Source organism: Ochotona curzoniae, unplaced genomic scaffold (genome assembly GCF_017591425.1).
Source record: "Ochotona curzoniae isolate NIBS_2020 unplaced genomic scaffold, NIBS_Ocur_1.0 contig_78, whole genome shotgun sequence".
NCBI classification, from domain to species: Eukaryota; Metazoa; Chordata; class Mammalia; order Lagomorpha; family Ochotonidae; genus Ochotona; species Ochotona curzoniae.
In genome coordinates this window covers 3,575,582-3,594,594 of record NW_024466559.1, presented here as the reverse complement: position 1 = coordinate 3,594,594, position 19,013 = coordinate 3,575,582, and the positions used below count along the sequence as shown (strand labels likewise).

Sequence of the window (19,013 nt, the reverse complement as noted above, 5' to 3'; positions counted from 1 at the left end):
AGGTTCGTTTCTGAACATTAAATCAGACGTGCATAGCCTCTGCTACAATAATCCCTCGGACGGATTTCCATTGGCAGTGTTGATCTAAGCAAGTCTCGGGTCAAGACTTTCGAATTTCCTTTGCAGATATAGTGGGCTTGCACTGCTGCAGGTGTATGACATGGTGGCTTGTTCCAGGACCTGGTGTTGGTCTCGTGGCTTAATCGAGCCACCACTTGGGACCCCCGCGTTCGGTGATGGGAGCAGCAGTTTCAATCCAGGCTCCTCTGCTTCAGATCCAGTGCTTCAGATCCAGTGCACTGCTTCCTGCTCCTGTGCACCCCCGCAAGGGAGCTGGTGGTGCCTCAACGACTTGGTCTCCTGCTACCTCTGTGGGGAGACCGGAGTGGAGTCCCCGACCCCTGGGCTTTGGGGGTCAGCTAGGCCCCCTAGCTAATGTGAGCATTTTTGGAGTGACCAAGCAGATGGTCAGTCTCTCTCTCTGGTGTCTGTCTCTCTTTAATGAAATGGAGCATTCTTACATACGTGTGTTTTTGTTATTGGAGCTGTGATCTCTCTCCATTGAGCTGTAGGGCATGAAACAGTTCTCCCCACCCACCCCACAATGGCTTCTGTGCCAGGAGCATCCCGGGCACTTGATGGTGGCAGTGAATGCCTGGAGTTCAGGGGGTATCAGCTGCCTTGACACTCTTGGGCCTGGAGCCCTGTGAGTTGCCCTGTGCAGGAGCATCCTATACCCCTGGTCTGCCGGCCCTCACTGCCTGTCCGTCTCCTTGCTTGTCACAGAGCCAGGTGTCCCTTTGTTGCCAGGCCGTGTTGTCCAGTGTGAGCTGGACTTGGGTGTTTTGCTGCTTCCCATTGCGGAAGTGTTGAGGTGTTTCGCAGTCTCCCATGGGAGGGGTGTGTCATTCCTGTGCTGTTCGGCAGCACTATGCAGGTTGCCCTGTGTAAATTGCAGGCTGCACACAAAGGGTCTTGGTGGTCCCCCCCTTGCAGAAGGGGTTGATCTGAAGTCTCCTGTGTGATAACACCTTTGCAGGGTCGTCCTGGCTTTTTGCTTTGACTCTGTAGGACGTGGTTCTGAGTTTGTTCTGTTGGAAGCATCTTGGTTTCTGCCCAGGACGTCTGGGATGCTTGCTCATCAGGTCTGTTCACATACAGCAGCCTGGATGTGTGTCTGTCTTGACCCTGACACCCATGGCTTCCTGGGCTATAGCTCACATTGGAGAAGTGGTGAGAACTTACTTACCGGACCCTGGAGAACAGGCAGGAGGCCACTGTGGGACTACTGGGGCAGGAGTGACTGTGATCCTGCGTGCTTCCCAACTGTGGGCGGGAAGGTGATGTGGGCGTGAACCAGCACTGCTGTCACACTCCCTTCTTGATAATGGAGCTGGCAGCATGGCTAACTCAGATGGTGGCAGGCCCTGTGCCACACAGGGCACTCCGCTGGTTGATGGCTGTTGTCCACAGGAAGTCAGAGGTATAGACCAGGCATACAGGGAATTGAGCTGTTGGGTGTGAACTTGGTGTTCAAGTGCCTGCTCTTTTTCTTTCTTTTTCCAAGCCCCTGGTGTTATTTGAGGGTTTTTGAAACACTGTGACTTTTCTTGCTTTGAAAGAGTTACTTCTTTTGTAAGTCAGAGTTAACAGAGATGGGCCATCAGGTGGTTCATTCCCAAGCTGGCTCTGCTTCTGTCTCCAGCTTCCTGCTAATGCTCCTCCTAGGTCGAGGCAGATATCCTCAAGTACTTGGGTCCCTGCCACATGCACAGGGGACAGGGAGGTGGAGTTCCACGTTCCTGGCTTTTGCCTGGCAAAGCCATGGTTGTTCAGACCTTTTGGGGGAGTGTACCAGTGAAGGGAAAAGCTCGTTCTCGCTTGCTCTGGCTTTCAAATAAAAAATAGAAGCAAAAATCTAAAGAGCAACATTATAGCATCAGTTTGTGTCTTTTGATCCGGTCACTTCACTTCTACAATCTTCACTTCTAAAACCGAAATTAGATAACAGTCACCTTTTAAAGTTTGTTAAAACTTTACAGAATTTTGCTCAAAAAATTTTTTTTAAGATTTATTTATTTTTATTACAAAGTCAGATATACAGAGAGGAGGAGAGACAGAGAGGAAAATCTTCCGTCCGATAATTCATTCCCCAAGTGACTGCATCGGCCGGTGATGCTATGCCGATCCGAAGCCAGGATCCAGGAACCTCTTCCAGGTTTCCCACATTGGTGCAGGGTCCCAAGGCTTTGGGCCGTCCTCGACTGCTTTCCCAGGCCACAAGGAAGGAGCTGGATGGGAAGCAGGGCTGCCGGGATTAGAACCGGCTCCCATATGGGATCCCAGCGTGTTCAAGGCGAGGACTTTAGCCGCTAGGCCACAGTGCCGGGCCCCAAAATTGTAGTTTCTGTCTCCTGGCTCCCTTGTCTTGTCTTGAGGGAGGAGTGTCCCTGCTGACCTTGAATCCCTCTGTCTGTGCTTGAGGATGACAGTGACATAATGGGGACCTGCTGCACCACTCAGAGTTCCTTGGCTCTTTTCCATGTTGTGCTGTGTTAATGGGAAGTTGTGTTGGAGTGAGAGGCTGGCAGAGTCGGCCAGTTCTCTCCGATTGCACCTCCCCAGGAGCTGCACTGCCAGCAGCTTCCCATTGTACCCTACCCTGCCTACTCTCGCATTATGGCCATCTTGCACTGCATTCTGTTACATGCAGTCTCTAACCAAAGCTCTTTTAGGTTCATGTCCGTCCTGTGTTCCGCACCTCTGCGGAATGTGAGCTGTGTGGTCATGGCCACTGGGTGTTTTTGGGGTGTGCCGAGTCCCTGTCACCCAACGATTCCCAGGGGTGTCCTCTGCAAACTGTTGCTGCCATTGCTCTCAGCCTGTCTTCATCTTGCCAGCTCTGCAGCATGGCCCATCCCGGGTTCTGCTGCCTCCTGCCCAGGTTTTTGTGGGACATCCATCACACCTGTGCAGATGTCCTCAGCACACCGCGCCCCCCCACCCCCCCGCTCCTGTCTTCCACCAAGCCTTGCCTGCTTGCCCAACAGCCTGCTTGATGCTGCTGTTGGCTCTGTGCAAGTGGCCACGTCTCTGCCTGGGTCACCCGCGTGTGGGATCTGGAGGTGTCAGGAATTTCCGCCACTACTTGATCTTGGTCCTGAAGCTTTTGCACCGTCTTTGTTTCTCATTCTATTTATTATTACTATTTTTTAAAATTTCCTGAAGATTTTCTCACTGCCTCTGATTTTACGTTAATTCTTTCTGTTGTTGTTGCTGATTGCTTAACTCACCAGGGCTGGTAGGAATCTTGGCCAGTCACGCGTCTCATTAGGACTGGTGGTTTTCCCATTAACGTTTGCCCCAGGAGTCTGGAGCCGGCTGAGGGGCTGGTGGCAGGTGCAGTAATTGCTTCCTGATTAGGCTGCGCTCTGACACTTGCTATTGAAACGTTTCACCGAAGGCGAGAGGGAGCAGATGGTGGCGGTGGCGCAGCAGATGTCGGCTCTCGGACCTGGAGGTGTTTGCCTCGGCAGGTGCCACACCTCCCACCTGCGTGTTTGAGTGGTTTCGCCTTCCCCACACTGCAGGATGGAGAAGTCTGTGATAAAACAGGATGAATAAACCTGATTCAGAGCGAAGAAGTTTGTGATAAATTAGAATGGATGAACATGATTCAGGGTGGGCCGTTGCACAGCACTTGACTGAGGAACACGCAAGGTTTTGAGGTCGGGCACAGAGTTCACTGTAGAATGATTACACTTGGAGATGTCAGTGGCTTACAGTCTGATCCTTCAGGCTGCACGTGGCGTTCAGGTTCAGCTCTGCCACTTCAGGCCCCAGTAAGCCTTAGGCAAGTGACTTTTCCTTATAGTGCCTCAGCTTTCTCATCTGTACAATGGGTTGGGTTCACTCATAGTTTCAGAGTCAAGTGAAGAGTGCTGAGAAGAAATATGTCCCTTGGGTCATTGGGGGAAATCTTAACCCCTGTGCGTTCTTTTTTAAAAGAAAAAGAAAAAGTTACGGAGAGAGGAGCATTAGAAATGGTTCATCTGCTAGTGATTGCACTCCCCAGATGGTGGCCACAGCCAGGTCAAAACCAGGAACCAAGAGCTTCATCCAGGTCTCCCACATGGGTGCAGGGCCGTCCTCCACTGCTTCCCCAGGTGCCTTAACAGGGAGCTGTGTTAGCAACAGAGCAGCCGAGACTTGAATTGGTGCCTGTGAAGAATGCCGGCACTAAGCTTGGAGGCTTACCTGTTGCACCATGGTGTTGGCCCCAAGGCTTTCGTTTTCAGTGGTGGTTTCCAGAGCCTGCTTTCCATCAGAGCAGCTTGCATTCCATGAAGGATGTATCCAGTGGTTGTGTGAGGGATGGTCTTGCCAAGCAGATGGTCTTTCTTCACTTAGAGTTTTGAAGGGACCCTAGGCTGCTCTCCTGACAGTATTCAGGCAGACCCCTAAAGGACTTCTTACAGGGCTTCTTGAGAATTCTCAGCCCATATGGGCTGCCAGCTTCCAGGACATGTCCCGCGGTTCTGTTTGCTGTGGGTTGAAAGGGTTGGGCACCAAAATCTGCCTCTTGTTGACAGCCAGGTGACTTGACAGTGACAGTCCTGAGTGTTGGCTGTGTGGGTCTTTGTGCATCGCTGGGAGTCATTCTGGGGCCTTCCAGAAAGTGGAGCCACAGAGAGAAGGTACATACGGGTGTGCTGCCGGACTCTGTCTCTTTGGTCTCGTGCCGAGGGAGCATTCCGTTAGCACGGGATGATGTTTTGCTGATAGACAAGTGTTTCTTACATGTGTCCCCTGGAGATCTGCACAGGGTTCATTTCCTAGCTCTGGATTCTTACTCTAACTCCCTGCACAGCTCTGGGAGGCAGCAGGTGATGGCTCAAGTCCTTAGGTCTCTGCTGCTCACATGGCAGAGGGAGAAGGAATTTCTGGCCTTGAGCTGGCCTAGCCTGGGCAATTTCAGGCATTTGGGGAAAGAAGAAGGACATAGGAGATGTATTTTTCTGCCTTTGGGATAAATACGACTATACAGAGAAGTGAAAATTGAATAGGATGAAATTACTCTAGAGCATTAGGGCCTGCACCTGTGATGGGGGCACTGGGTGACTTTTGGGGGTTAGAAAACTCTTGTGGGTTTGTTTTATGGATTTCTTCCTTTTGGACTAACTTGCTTCAACATGAATATATAAAAGTTCTGGGCATAAATTAGGGCGTCAGGGTGAAACTGAGTGCTCTTTGTTGGGTGTGGCCATGTATGTGGTGTGGATTTTTAGTCTGTCCCAGCCGTGGCTGTTAGTGAACCAGAAGATGGAAGGCCTCTTTCTTAATTCTGACTTAAAAGTCAAAAAACTTTTTTAAAGACCCATTTTCTTTTATTGAAAAGTCAGATATGCAGAGAGGAGAAATGACCGAGAGGATGATCTTCCGCCTGCTGATTCACTCCCCAAGTGGCTGCAGCGGCTGGAGCTGAGCCAATCCAAAGCCAGGAGCCAGGAGCTTCTTCTGGGTCGGCCATGCGGGTGCAGGGTGCTAAGGTTTTGGGCCGTCCTCTACTGCTTTCCCAGGCCACATGCAGGGAGCTGGATGGGAAGTGGAGTAGCCAGGATTAGAACTGGTTCCCATATGGGATCCTGGTGCATGCAAGGCGAGGAGTTTAGCCAATAGGCTACCGTGCCTGGCCCTGAAATAAATTAAATAAATCCGTTGTGTATGTGTGAGTGCATTCTCCCCTGCCCAGGATGTCTTCTGCTGCAGTCTTACAGGTTGTTGGTGTGACAGTCTCTTGTTCCTTCAATATTTATTTCCTTAAGCGGACGGTCTTGTCTTTTCTATGGAGAACAACAAAGAGGCAGCCCAGAGTACTACAAAGAGATGGGAGTGGGGAGGAGTCTGCTTAGCATTGATGTCCCAGGGAATTCAGTGTCAGGACAGGGAGGAGTGTTAGCATCCTTTGATGGGAACCTGTGGAAGAGTAAGATGTTATATGTTCTGGAAATCTGAGGGTTTTACAGTTTGGCTGTATTTCTGAAATGGTTTGCTGATCATTGGAAAAAAAATCAATTTGTTTTAAATTATTTCAGATACCAGGCTATGAATGATTTTTAAAAATTTTTTTTAAAGATTTATTTTTATTATTTTTTTATTGAAAAGGCGGATATACAGAGAGGAGAGACAGAGAGGAAGATCTTCCGTCTGATGATTCACTCCCCAAGTGAGCGCAACGGGCCGATACTATGCCAATCCAAAGCCAGGAGCCTCTTCCGGGTCTCCCACGCGGGTGCAGGTTCCCAAAGCTTTGGGCTGTCCTCCACTGCTTTCCCAGGCCACAGGCAGGGAGCTGGAAGGAAAGCGGGGCTGCTGGGATTAGAACCGGCGCCCATATGGGATCCCTGGCGTGCAAGGCGAGGACCTTTAACCACTTGCGCCACCGCGCCGGGCCCTGAATGATTTTTTTTAAAAAAGATTACTTATTTGAAAAAATTACCAAAGAGAAATCTCTCCACTGGTCATTTCCCAAATGACAATAATTAGGCCAGACTGAGGCCAGGAGCCTGTGGGTTCTTTCTATCTGCCCTGTGGTTGGCAGGGGCCCAAGCATTTGGGTCATCTGCTGCTGCTTTTCTCAGACTGTTAGCAGGGAGCTGGATAGGAAGTGGAGCAGCTGAGACTTAAGCCAGCATCTGTATGGGATGTACATCCTTCAGGTGCCACAGCAGTGGCCCCACTGAGGGTGTTTTGATCAATTGTGTACAGTGTTTAAGATGCTAGGACCATCTAGGTCCTAGCTGAGATTTCCCCAATGTGAGTGAAGTCTGTTGCCACGCCTGTCCCGTCTGTGGTGTCACATGTTGCTTGGATGCCCTTGTTGGAACAGCCAAGTCTTTCACGTGCAGTCTCACTCAGTTCTGTCCCAGCTCTGTGTGGAGTTGGACGTGAAGTTGTTTCAAGTACAACTGTTCTCTTAGTTTCTTCCAGTTCTCATTAGTCTTCTGTCACTATGATTCTATAGCCGTTTCTTTCTGTTCTGGTGCAAACTGGGATTATAAAAACCATTCTTCCTCTCTGCCTGCCTGTGCTTGCATAACCCACTGGGTCTGACCGCTCCCTCTCTCAAGCTGTTGTGGGGCACGCCTGCGAGGATTTCCGCGGAGCTGGGTTTCCAGCGTCCTGAGCCTGCCCTGGTATCCACCCCCACCTTAACCCGGGAGGTACTTCAAGGTGTGCCCGGCCAGGGTGGGCTTAATCTCTGCTTCTTTTTGCCGAGGTCAGAGCTGTTCTTAGGAGTGCTTTTCTCCCCTGGGTGAGTAACAGCGTAGTTAATCCAAAGAGAGTGCTTCCAGGATTAAGACAAATTTGCATATTACACTCTCTGCAACTTTGAAGGTGTGTAGTGCCCCAGCCTGGTGTGTGTCATCAGCAGTTGCCACTCTGTGGGGTGCCCCCATGTGACCCAGGAAGAGGAAATCGAGCTAAATCAGTGGCTTCCCTGGTCCCTCACAGTTGCCATCGGATTGCAGCTGTTCCACTTCCCATCCAGCTCCCGGTGGCATCCAACGGCCGGTGCTATGCCGATCCAAAGCTGGGAACCAGGAACCTCCTCCAGGTCTCCCACACAGGTGCAAGATCCCAAAGCTTTGGGCCATCCTTGACTGCTTTTCCAGGGCCCAAGTAGGGAACTGGATGGGAAGTGGAGACACCGGGATTAGGACTGGCACCCATATGGGAACCTGGCGTGTTCAAGGCGAGGACTTTAGGCACTAGGCCACGGTGCCGGGCCCTGAAAGCCACTTTTTAAAAAAAATATCTCTTTTATTTATTTGAAAGGCAGAGTTAAAGAGAAAGAACGATCTTCCATCTGCTGGTTCAGACCCTGAGATGACTGCAATGGCTGGAACTGGGCCAGACCAAAGCCAGGGGCTTCCTGCAGGTCTCCCATGTGGTTGCAAGGGCCTAAAAATTGAGCCGTCTTCTGCTACTTTTTCTAGGCTGCTAGCAGGGAGCTGGGTTGAGAATAGAGCAGTCAGTACTTGAACTAGTATCCACATGGAATGGCTGTATTGTGGGCTGGACTTAACGAACTAGGCCACAACGCCAGCCCCTGAAAACCACTCTGGATCTAATGAAGAAAGCCATTTGCACCATTTGCAGGAAGTTCTGTCCTAGTATTGAGGCTCCTGCTTCAGGGGACATCAGTGCCTTTCTGACTTTGGACTGAAACTGGACACTCAGATGAGTGCAGAGGGGCAGGTGACAGAGATCTGTAACTCTGACTTTCATATAAATAAATAAATTTTGAAAAACAAATGAGATACCATAAAAGGAACAAGTCAGAGTCTGCTCAGGTTGGTGTGACCCGCTGAATTGCTTCTCTGGTCTGAGGGGCTTTTCTGGTCAGTGCACTCACAGATCCTGGGGCTGCTGTGGTTGGTACTGGGGAGCTGTGATCAGAGTTTCTCCCAGGAGCCACAGTGAGAGGAGGGGATGAGGCTGCCCTAGAAGAGGGTGACTCGGGTGCATTTCTGTCCTGGTGAAGAGCGAGAGGCAGTACAAGAGGGTTAGACAGTGGCTCAGAGCAGAGCTGTGCAGCTTGGGGGAGAAGGAAGGGGTTCTGCTGGCCCACAAGCATAGGGATCCCAACCTTTGAGTAACCAGCCTTCGTGCTTACCACTTGCAAATGCGGCTGGAAGAGAGGGGTTGTTCAGGTGCTGCCCACCCGTCCCTGACAACTGGTTCACTTTGCTTTCGTTGTCATTGGTGAGAAAACTGTGCCTCATGGCCACACTCCACTCTGAGAGTTTTGCTTTTCTGGCTGCCCCCGGTATGGACAGCCAGGTTCAGGGAGTAAGTGTCTGCTGGGAGAAGGGTTGTGTCGGCTGTGGAGCCATTCTATAGAAGCTGCTTCAGTCACTCCTGCTCTTTTACTCGCTGTGGCATGAATACTGAAAGGCCTGCAGCCACTGATTCAGGCAAGTGGCAAGTGCTACAGGCCCCTCTCAGAGTAGGAGCTGGAGGAGATAGGAGCTGCCATTTGTGGTGGAATTGCATCTGAGATTGCTGTGGAAGTTACTGCCAGGGGAATTTAACTTTTACACTTACAGCTATGTTCGTTTTTAGGTTTCTGTTATTTGTGTGTGTTTGAAAGGTGGAGGGAGATGAATAGAGGGGTGGGAAAGAGGGACAAAGAGGAGGAGCGCTTTGATGACCTCATTCCCAGTGCCATCCAGGCGGCAGTTGGGAGTTCACCCAGCTCTGTTAGTGTGGGTGGTCAGGACCCCATGGCCTGAGCAGTTGCCTACCACGGTGCATGTCCATGTGCAGCTCAGCAGATGGGGAGCCAAGTCTGGAACCCTGGCCATCCCATGTGTAATGGGCATGCCTTCACCACTAGACCAAGCGTCCACCCTTGGAATCTGCTCTTTACAAAGAGGTGAAGCTTTGCTTCTCTTAAAAAAAAAATTGTAATTCTTTTTTGGAATAGTCACTTGACATTGGGTGTGTTAACATCTTAGATATGTTTGAAGGCAGTTCAGTTTTCCCAAAGTTACATGGGTAGATTATCAAGAATATTGCTTCTGACCCAGGGCAGATAATCTTGTTAGGAATTCCGTCATATCTGAGGCTGTTCTTTTTAATGTTGGCTGTGCTTTTGAGATGTGATGAATGATGAATCCCAAGGGGCAAACGCAGAGAGCTTTCTGCATGGAGAACGTGGAGGCGCCACGACTTTCATGGAAATGGAGGCAGACGTGGTGATGGCAGTAGTAAAAGCCTTGGCGTGTTGCACATCCCCTGTGACAATGTGTGCTCTTGCAACTTTGTGCAGGGCTGGGAAGGAGGAGAGCGGGGCATGGCTTCTCGCTTGGGTCTTTGCACTCACAGTGGACATGTGCCCCAGCATGCGTGTTCATGTCCTGAGTGCACCTCAGTGTTGTTTGTAAAAATGTCAGCTGGCTGTGAGCGTGCTGTTGTTCTGGGTGAGGTCCCCTCTGCTTCCTCCTGAAGGTGTGGGCCTGTGTCTGTTTAGGATGTGGTGCTTTATTGATCTTGGACTTCGGCATCTGTCTTCTTGTACTCATTCAATAGAGAGTTCAGCTCCTTAGGTTTTGTAGCAGATCCAGGGCCTTCAGTCTCGCCCTGCTGCCCTCCTACCCTCCTCCAGCCCTCTCCTCCTCATCCCCTCCGCCTCCAGCCTAGACCCGCTGCTGGCACACTGCCCAGTAAGCACTAACAATTCTTTGTAGTTTGTGCTGAAGCAACAGCCAGGTGATTTGGAGGCTTAAAGATTTTTCGGTGAGGTGCAGGTAAATAAGGGCTGGGAACCAGTTGAGAATGAAAACCTTGGGGTGGACGTTGAGAACCTCCATTAATGGGCTGCATGGAATTTCTGGGTTCAATAGCTGGCCGAGGTGCTGGACTCCAGCTGCCTGATGACATGTGCCCAGGAAGGCAGTAGGTGATGGCCCAAGTGTTGAGGTCTCTGCTACCTACGTAGGAGACCCATGGATTTCCCAGCTGCTGGTTTTGTCCTGGCCGGCTGGGGATCTTGGGGAGCAAATAAGTGGTTGGAACTTTTGTTGTCACTCACCCTAACTTCTGTGTATCACTCTTCATTTCAAAAAGCCAAATAAATAAATAAAAACTACAGAACAATTAGAAAATGGAATTAAAGGGATAGTTGTATTTTAGTGCCAACAATTTAAAGGGGTGTTGAGATAATGCAGGAAAATGCATATTATGAATAAACCATGCATGTATTGGAACTTTTATTTTTGTATTACAATCAGTTTATCTGCTTTCCTGTCTGCTGGTTCACTCCTCAAGTACCTACAACAGGCAGGAGTTGGGAATTCAGTGTGGATCTCCCATGTGCATGGCAGGGACTCAAGTATTTGAGGCATCACTTTATTGCTTCCTGTGGTGATAGTTCACAGGAATCTGGCCTAGGAAGTGGAGTCAGGATATGTATCTAGGCAACCATGGTGGGATGGAGGACTCCCAGGTGGCTCCAAACCCCATAGCGCCTGTCCTGAACCTTCTGGTATGCTCTGTTCTGGGCTTTTTAGAGTAGTTGCTGTTGGCCATTTACGCTGCCACCTGGTAAATGGTGGGACAGAGGGATGAGGGCACACAACTTCCTCTCTATATGTATTTTGCAAGCAGATGGTCTGCTGCAGTCACTAGATGTGCAGTGTGTGACTTTAATTACGAACCCTGTAACCCCCATGTCCCCACCCGCTGACCCCTCTTGTTCTCCAGCCACTGCTCCCAATGATCCTTGTGTGAGTCTTGTTGTACACCTGGGGTTTCCCCTGCCCGGTGTTCCAGGTTAGGTGTGCGTAATGCAGACCTGCCTTTGGGTGGGTGACCCTGGGAGGTACGCTGTTGTCTGGCTGACTTTTGTTTACCTCTGCAACTCAGTCACTGTGGTCTCTCCTCTTTCAAAAGTTGAGCAGCTGGGACGCGAACTGGCAACGTATGGGATACTGGTGCTGCAGGTCAAAGCCTAGCTTACTGTTCCACAGCACTGGCCTCGGTTCCTCCTCTTTCTAAGTGACGAAGAAAGAGCTGATAGGGTTGTTGGACCAGAGAGAGGTGCTGGAGTGAGGTTCAAGCAAACTTCCTCCTCCTGCAAAGACGTCCTGTAGTGGAGAGCTCAGACTCCCCACCTTGGGGCTCCTGTGCTCTATGTGAATGGACAGGGTGATCTTGGATCTTTCTGTAGAAATTTCAGTTGGTTTTGCAAAATGGGTTTGGCCAGGGGCTCCTGTTGGGATGAACTCCTGCTGCCTTGAGCTGCATTTTCTTTTGTTTTTAAAAGATTTACTTATTGGACCCGGCATGGTGGCCTAGCAGCTAACGTCCTCACCTTGAATGCACTGGAATCCCATATGGGAACCAGTTCTAATCCGGGGGGATGCGCTTCCCATCCTGCTTGTGGCCTGGGAAAGCAGTTGAGGAGGGCCCAAAGCTTTGGGACTCTGCACCCACGTGGAAGACCTGTAGGAAGTTCCTGGATCCCGGCTTTGGATTGTCACAGCACCAGCCATTGCGGTCACTTGGAGAGTGAATCATCGGACAGAAGATCATCCTCTCTGTCTCTCCTACTCTCTGTGTATCTGACTTTGCAATAAAATCTTTAAAAAAAAATGTTATTTTTTTTATTGGAAAGTCAGATTTACAGAAAGAAAGAGAAAGATCCTCCATCTGCTGGTTCACTCTCCAGGTGACCATAACGGCTGGAACCAAGCCTGTCTGAAGCCAGGAGCCAGGAGCTTCTTCTGGGTTTCCCATGCAAGGTCAGGGTCCCAAGGCTTTGGGCCATTCTTGACTAATTTCCCAGGCCACAAGCAGGGAGCTGGAAGGGAAGTAGAACAGCCAGGACACATACTGGCACCCATATTGGATCTCGGTGCATGAAAGGCGAGGACTTTACCCATTAGCTACTGTGCTGGGCCCATTCTTCTTGCCATTCCTTCCCTTCTCTTCCTTTTTCTTCCCTTATCTTCCCTCCCTTCCCCTCTTCTCTCCTTCGCTTCCCTTCGCTTCCCTTCGCTTCCCTTCGCTTCCCTTCGCTTCCCTTCGCTTCCCTTCGCTTCCGATCCCTCCCCTCCCCCCCTCCCCTCCCCTCCCCCTCCCCCTCCCTCCCTCCCTCCCTCCCCCCCCCTCCCTCCCCTCCCTCCCTCCTCCCTCCCTCCCTCCGTCCCTCCCCTCCCGTTCCCTCCCCTCTTTTTCCTTTTCAAGGCTTATTCAAAAGACACAGTTGCAGAGAGAGATCTTCCATTGCTGTCTCACTCTTCAAATAGCTACAGTGGTCAGAACTGGGCTGGCCCAAAGCTAGGAGACAGGAGTTTCTTCCAGGTCTCCCATGTGGATGCAGGGTCCCAAGTCTTTGGACCATCCTCTGCTGGTTTCCCAGGCCATGAGCAGGGAGCTTGATTCGGGATGCTGGCATCTTAGATAGAGAATTAGGCTGTTATGCCAACAGACTTGTTTCTTTGCAAGACAAAAGTGGGAGGAGAGATGGGTAGTTATATCCTTTATCTGTGGATTCACTCCCCAGATATCAGCAACAGCTGGGACTGGGCTCCAAGCCTGCAGCTCCATCCAGGTCTCACGTGGGTGACTTTCTGCTACTTTCCCAGGCCCTTCAGGAGGGAGCTAGATCAGAAGTGGAATAGCCAGGACTCAAACCGCCACATGAGCCTGGCATTCTGGTGTGGCAAGTTATGGCTTTGCTTGCAGCAAGATGATGCTGACTCATGAAAAGTAATCCCCTGTGCTAAGATGGCATAATGCACCTTTTTTTAAATTGCTGTTACGACTTTTCATGGAACATGGTTTTTCTAAACTTTTTTGCTACAAAACCTGAGATCTTTTTCTAATAAGTTTATTTGTCTGAAAGGCAGAGTTAGGGAGAGATTTTAAGATAAATAGATTGATATTGACTTTTTTGTCTTCTAGCTTATTCCCCCCAAATGACCTCAACAATCAGGATCAGACCAGGCTCAAGCCAGGAGCCTGGAACTCTGTCCAGGTGTCCCAGTGGGTGGCAGGAGTTCAGACACCTGGGCTGTCATCTGCTTTTTCGTGGGTGCATTAGCAGGGAGCTGGATTGGAAGAGGAGTATCCAGTGCTCCTACTGGCACTCAGATGGAACGTGGTGCTCCAGCTCTCCGAGGTCCCAGACTGTGGAGCCTTTTAGGTCCCTGTGCTTTGAAGATACTGAGTTGTTCATGAGTTTACATTGAGCAAGTTTTGGGGGTTTTGTCTGATGGCTGATGCTGGCTAACGTGTGGTTATACGTGTGTCACACGTGTCGTCGGCCTCTGGAAAACTGGGGTTTCCTGGTAAACTGTGACCCTTGCGACATTCAGGGGTGACTAGGAACGACAGGATCCCCACATCTTCTGCCCAGGGGCAGGGCTCCCCTCATGGTGCTGACAGGGGTGGGCGGATATCACAGGGTGATCTGTGGTTCCTTCGCAAAGGTTTGTCCCCTGTGCGCAGCGTGGTGCAAGGTGTGTCTTATCTGGAGTCTTTCAGAACTGCTAGAATTTTTCAGCATCCAAAAGAGAAAAAGACAAACCTCTCCAATACCGCTAGGAATGGGGCGTCGCTTTGTGTGTATAGGAGATCGTAGTTTTGAAATACAATATTCCCTGTATGGAGGTGTGCCAGTGTGGAATTTTCCACAGCCATGCCTTCTCTGGGTACTAACTCTGCTGTGTTTGGAGCGTAGAGCACTGAGTTGGCCATGAGCTCCCTGGTGTGGGTCCTTGCCTGTTTGCTCACATGTAAATATTGTCAATTCCGTTAAGCAATGACACACATATGTATATGTTTAAGATTCACTTACTTTTACTTGAAAGGCAGATTTACAGAAAGAAGGAAAGAGAATCTTTATATTTTTTACTTTCAAAATGACCACAGTAGCTGGATCTTATACCATCTGAAGCCAGGAGCTAGGAGCTTCTGCTGGATCTCCCGTGCAAATGCAGGGGCTCAAGGATTTGAGCCATGCTCTTCTGCTTTCCCAGTCCGTGAATAAGGAGCTGGATGGGAAGTGGAGTAGCAAGGTGCAAATGAGTCTGGCTCCAATAATGCCTGCCCCCACCTCCTTTTTTTTTTTTTTTTAAAGGGGGAAATTGTTTTGTGCAAAAAAACCCAATCCTTTGCATTTGTGTTTTATAAAGGTTGAACTCCAGAGGCAAATGTTTGGCCTGGCGGTTAATACATTGCTTTACCTCTGCCATGGAATCCCTGGGTTTGATCCTTGGTTCCCCCGACTCCAGCTTCCCTCTGATGAGACGGAGAGGCAGCCGTGATGACTCAAGTGACTTCCAGGGGAAACCTGGATGCAGTTTCCAGTTCCCAGCTTTGGCTCGGCCAGCACCAGCTATTGTTGGCCTTTTGGACTGAATCAGTGGATAGGAGTTCTCTCTGCTGCTCAAACAAGTACAGAAAGTTGAACTCAAGAGTAAGGAAGTTCTCCCTTAATACCCCTCTTTAAACATGAAGGAAACAATATGGAAAAAATACTAGTCTTATCCACTTTCCTGTAGCCTTTGAACCTTTTTAGCCTAATTAACTATGTAAAGATTGTCAAAATAATAAAAAAAGAAAAAAATAAGAGTAAGGAAGTGATCTGAGATACCAACACTCTGACATGCCTACTAAGGTGGCTGGAAGCTTCACAAGGAGTGGGTGTGGTGCTGGCGAAACACCAAACTGATTGGCAGAAACAGGAGGTGTAAGGGATGTATTTTACCTGGCAATAGATACAGGCAGGGGAGATTGTCCAGAGCCAGTCCCTTAGGTCAGAAGGTTGGGAACTTGGAGCTGGCTGAGTCACGGAGCAGGCTGAACCGTAAGGGTTAGTATGTTTATGGATCGCTCATGTCTACCTCATTTCTAGCCTTTTGTCCTCAGAGCACCTGTGTGCACTTGAGTGGCCCTTGTCTCTGAGCATCCCGCAGAGCAGGCTGCACCTGCTTCACAACGCAGGCTTTGCTGGCGGCCCCCTGAGCTGGAGGAAGACCGACACTGCCCTTTTCTGCTCTGAGTTAACCATTTATTCCTCCTCCTCTGGAGGCATAGGTTTGGCCAGCTGTTTGTTTTCTTTTTCTCCCTCAGCTGCAGCCAGCTGGCATCTTTCTCCTTCTCCTGAGCTCACTGGGTCGCCTGCTGCGTCTTGCAGAAGAGCACATCTCTGTGAAGCGTCTGTAACTCCCTGGCTCTTGTTCTCATCTCTTCGTATCTCATTTCCCTGCTTCCTGAATGCAGATAGAGCATTTCCTGCATCTGGAAGCATCTGGCTTTGGTGCTTGGTTCTGGCTTCCAGTCCCAGTTTCCTGCTAGTGCAGACCAGCTGTGATGGTTCAAGTACTTGAGTTCCTGCCACCTGCATGGGACAGTCCTGGCTCTCTTAAGTTTGTTGTTTGCCTCTCGACTAAATAAAATCAGCCAGAAATCTTTCTGTGTGACTTGGTGGGTCTAGTACCAGCTTTCCCAGGCCCATGATGCTTCTATACGCTTGAGCAGATAAAAGAATCTCCCTTCACATAGGTACAGGTGTCATGTAGGGCAATTAAAATTGCATTTAAGGCATACCAGTAGACCTTGTCTGACTGTGCTCATAGCCAGGCAGGGGGGACAGTGTATGCAAGAGTAAATTTGGAGTTCCTGCCAGCTGTAGCCAGCTGAATCAGTAGCTGGGTAAATTGCCACACTCCCGACATGATTCTCTCCCCGTCCTCCGATCTCATGCTTGAGGGTGAATGCCATTGAACCTTTCCTGTTTTATTTCCCTTTTCTAGTTTAAAAAGAGAGAGAGAGAGAAACGTAGTATTTAAATAAAGGGAAAGAATTGAATGAACCACACTTGAGTTCAGCATGTGTGGAGAGGCCCCCAGCCCTTAGGATAAAGGGCAGGGTCTCGGCTTCTGCCCCACATCCTGCCCTCGTGGTTTTGCCTTCATACTGAGCCTGTGCCCTGTGGGTTCCTTGCCCCAGGATGCTGTGTGAGCTCCTTCAACCTAGGCCAGGCTTCTGTCCCTGCCTCCTCCTTGCCTGGGCATATGCTGCTATGCCAGTATCTTAGTCCACTTGTGCTGCTCCAAAGACCTGGCCAGACCCTGGTGCCCACTTCTGTCTACCTGTTTTTGAGACTAGAAGTCCCAGTTCTTTGTGTAGGTAGAATCTGTGCCTGGTCTCTGCTTCCAAAATGGTAGTGTATGGCTTCGTCTTCATGTGGTGCAAGGTGGGATGGCATGAGGGCCTTAAAACGGTCCCTTGATCCCCCGTGTAAAGCCTGTTTCTGTCCCAGAGATCCTGTCTCTTAGATTGCGTGCGTTTGCCAATTGTGTATGGGAAATGTGGAGGATTGGGTGAGTCCTGCTTGTGGGCAGGACTTGTTTTGGTCAGCGTCCAGGTGACGTCCCCTGTGCTCTCAGGTGAGTCACCTGTATCCCAGGTGAGACACTGTTGGTCTCAAGTGAGACAGCTGTGCTACCAAGTACTTGCAGGTGAGCTACTGTGCTCTGAGCCGAGCTACCTCTGCTCCCGGGGTGACACCTGTTCCCAGGTGAACCGTACTAGTGTTGCCCGTTGCCTCACCACGAGCTTTCTGCTCTCGGCCGAGTGTGGGGGTAGGAAATCTGTCAGCCTTGCCTGACGTGCAACCACAGGCTAAACTCTGGTTTCTGTTAGAAATCGAAAGGCAGATTGTCCAGTGGCAGACCTTTGAGCTTACCAGCCTTTGACTCAGCCACTGGAACAGACCCGCCCTGGGCTGAGTCCTTGGAATCCTGTCACTGCCACGTGGGCTGCTGCTGCGCCTTCTTGTTGACAGATTTTGGTGTTGTCACCCAGGGGCTGTGGTGGTCTGGGTGGTCACGGGATGGGGATGAGGGGACCAAAAGTGCTGCTACCAACCTGCCTGTGTGTCTCCCAAAAGTTCAATGATAGCTTTTTTTTTAAAGATTTATTTTTATTGGAAAGGCGGATATACAGAGAAGAGAGACAGAGAGGAAGATCTTCCGTCTGATGATTCACTTCCCAAGTGAGCACAACGGCTGATGCTATGCCGATCCGAAGCCAGGAGCCTCTTCCGGGTCTCCCACGCGGGTGCAGGGTCCCAAAGCCTTGGGCCGTCCTCGACTGCTTCCCCAGGCCACAGGCAGAGAGCTGGAAGGGAAGCGGGGCCGCCGGGACTAGAACCGGCGCCCACATGGGATTCCGGGGTGTGCAAGGCAAGGACCTTAACCACTACGCCATCGTGCTGGGCTCAATAATAGCTTAAAAAAAAAAAACCAACAACAACATGTATTTATTTTTATTGGAAAGTCAGGTTGACAGAGAGGAGAGATAAAGATCTTCCATGTGTTGGTTCATTCCTCAAGTGGCTGCAGTAGCCGGAGCTGAGCCGGTTTGAAGTCAGCAGGTTCCTCCAGGTCTCCCATGTGGGTGCAGGGTCAGTCCCAAGGCTTTTGGTCATCCGCTACTGCTTTCCCAGTCCACAAACAGAGAGCTGGATGGGAAGTGGAGCATCTGGGACACCAGCTGGTGCCCACATGGGTTCCTGGCACAAGCAAAGGGAGGATTTAGCCATCGAGCCATTGCGCTGGGCCCCCAAAATAAGTTTTTACTGGTATTTCTTCCAGAAACATCTGTTTATTTCTTTGAAAGATAGTGACATAAGGGCCATATATCTGTTCCCTGCTTGGAGGGCCAAGATGAGGCCAGGAGCCTCGGATTCCACTTGAGTTTCCCACTTGGGTGCAGTGGCCATCCTCTGCTGCTTGCTCAGTGCAGCTGGATGGGAAGTGAAGTAGCTGGATTGGGTCTGAACTTGAGGCTCTTGTGAGAGGCCCCTTCCTGGAACTGTGTGGGTCACTGTGATGGTGGAACGAAGATCCTACTGTGGATTGGGGAACTGTGCTTCTACCATTTGAGACTTCCTACCCGTCCGCCCTCCCTCCTTCCCCGTCTCCCCAACTCTTTCTGAAGGCTGGGAAGGCAGTGTATGATGGTCCAAGTGCTTGGGCCCCCTGCACACGTGTGGGAAACCCGAATGGATTTTCAAGGCTCCTGACATAAGCCTGGCCCAGCCCTGGCTGTGTAATTGTTTGGGATATGAACTTGCAGATGGGTTATTTCTTTTTCTACTTCTCTCTGTCATCCCACCTTTCCAATACGTTAATAATTCTTTAAAAAAAGGAAAGCTTTATCTGCACTTATAAACACATACATACACTTTTCTTTGTCATTCCTAAATAATGCAGGGTATAAACTTCCTTGTACTTGTGTTACAGTAGGTGTTACTGTGAGTGGGCTGCAGTTGACTCAGGATACAGGAGTCTGTGAGCAGGCCTTGTGCAAACACTGTACCCTCTTCCGTTGGGTACCTGGGCAGCCGTGGGTTTTAGTGTGTGGAGTGCTGCTTTGGGACCAGTCTGTGTGGATAACAAAGGACTGCTTCCCCCGTCCTTGCCCCATGC

The 19,013-nt window shown here is 50.2% G+C and overlaps 1 protein-coding gene and 1 non-coding gene across 18 annotated transcripts in view; both read left to right on the top strand.

The window, feature by feature from the left end:
- PARD3 (par-3 family cell polarity regulator) overlaps positions 1-19,013 on the top strand; it is a 465,250-nt gene that overhangs the window by 28,793 nt on the left and 417,444 nt on the right. The gene's annotated exons all lie outside the window — the stretch shown is intronic.
- LOC121164485 lies at positions 16,118-16,255 on the top strand. The gene has a single exon (XR_005885104.1). It is a non-coding gene; the product is annotated as a small nucleolar RNA SNORA58 (small nucleolar RNA).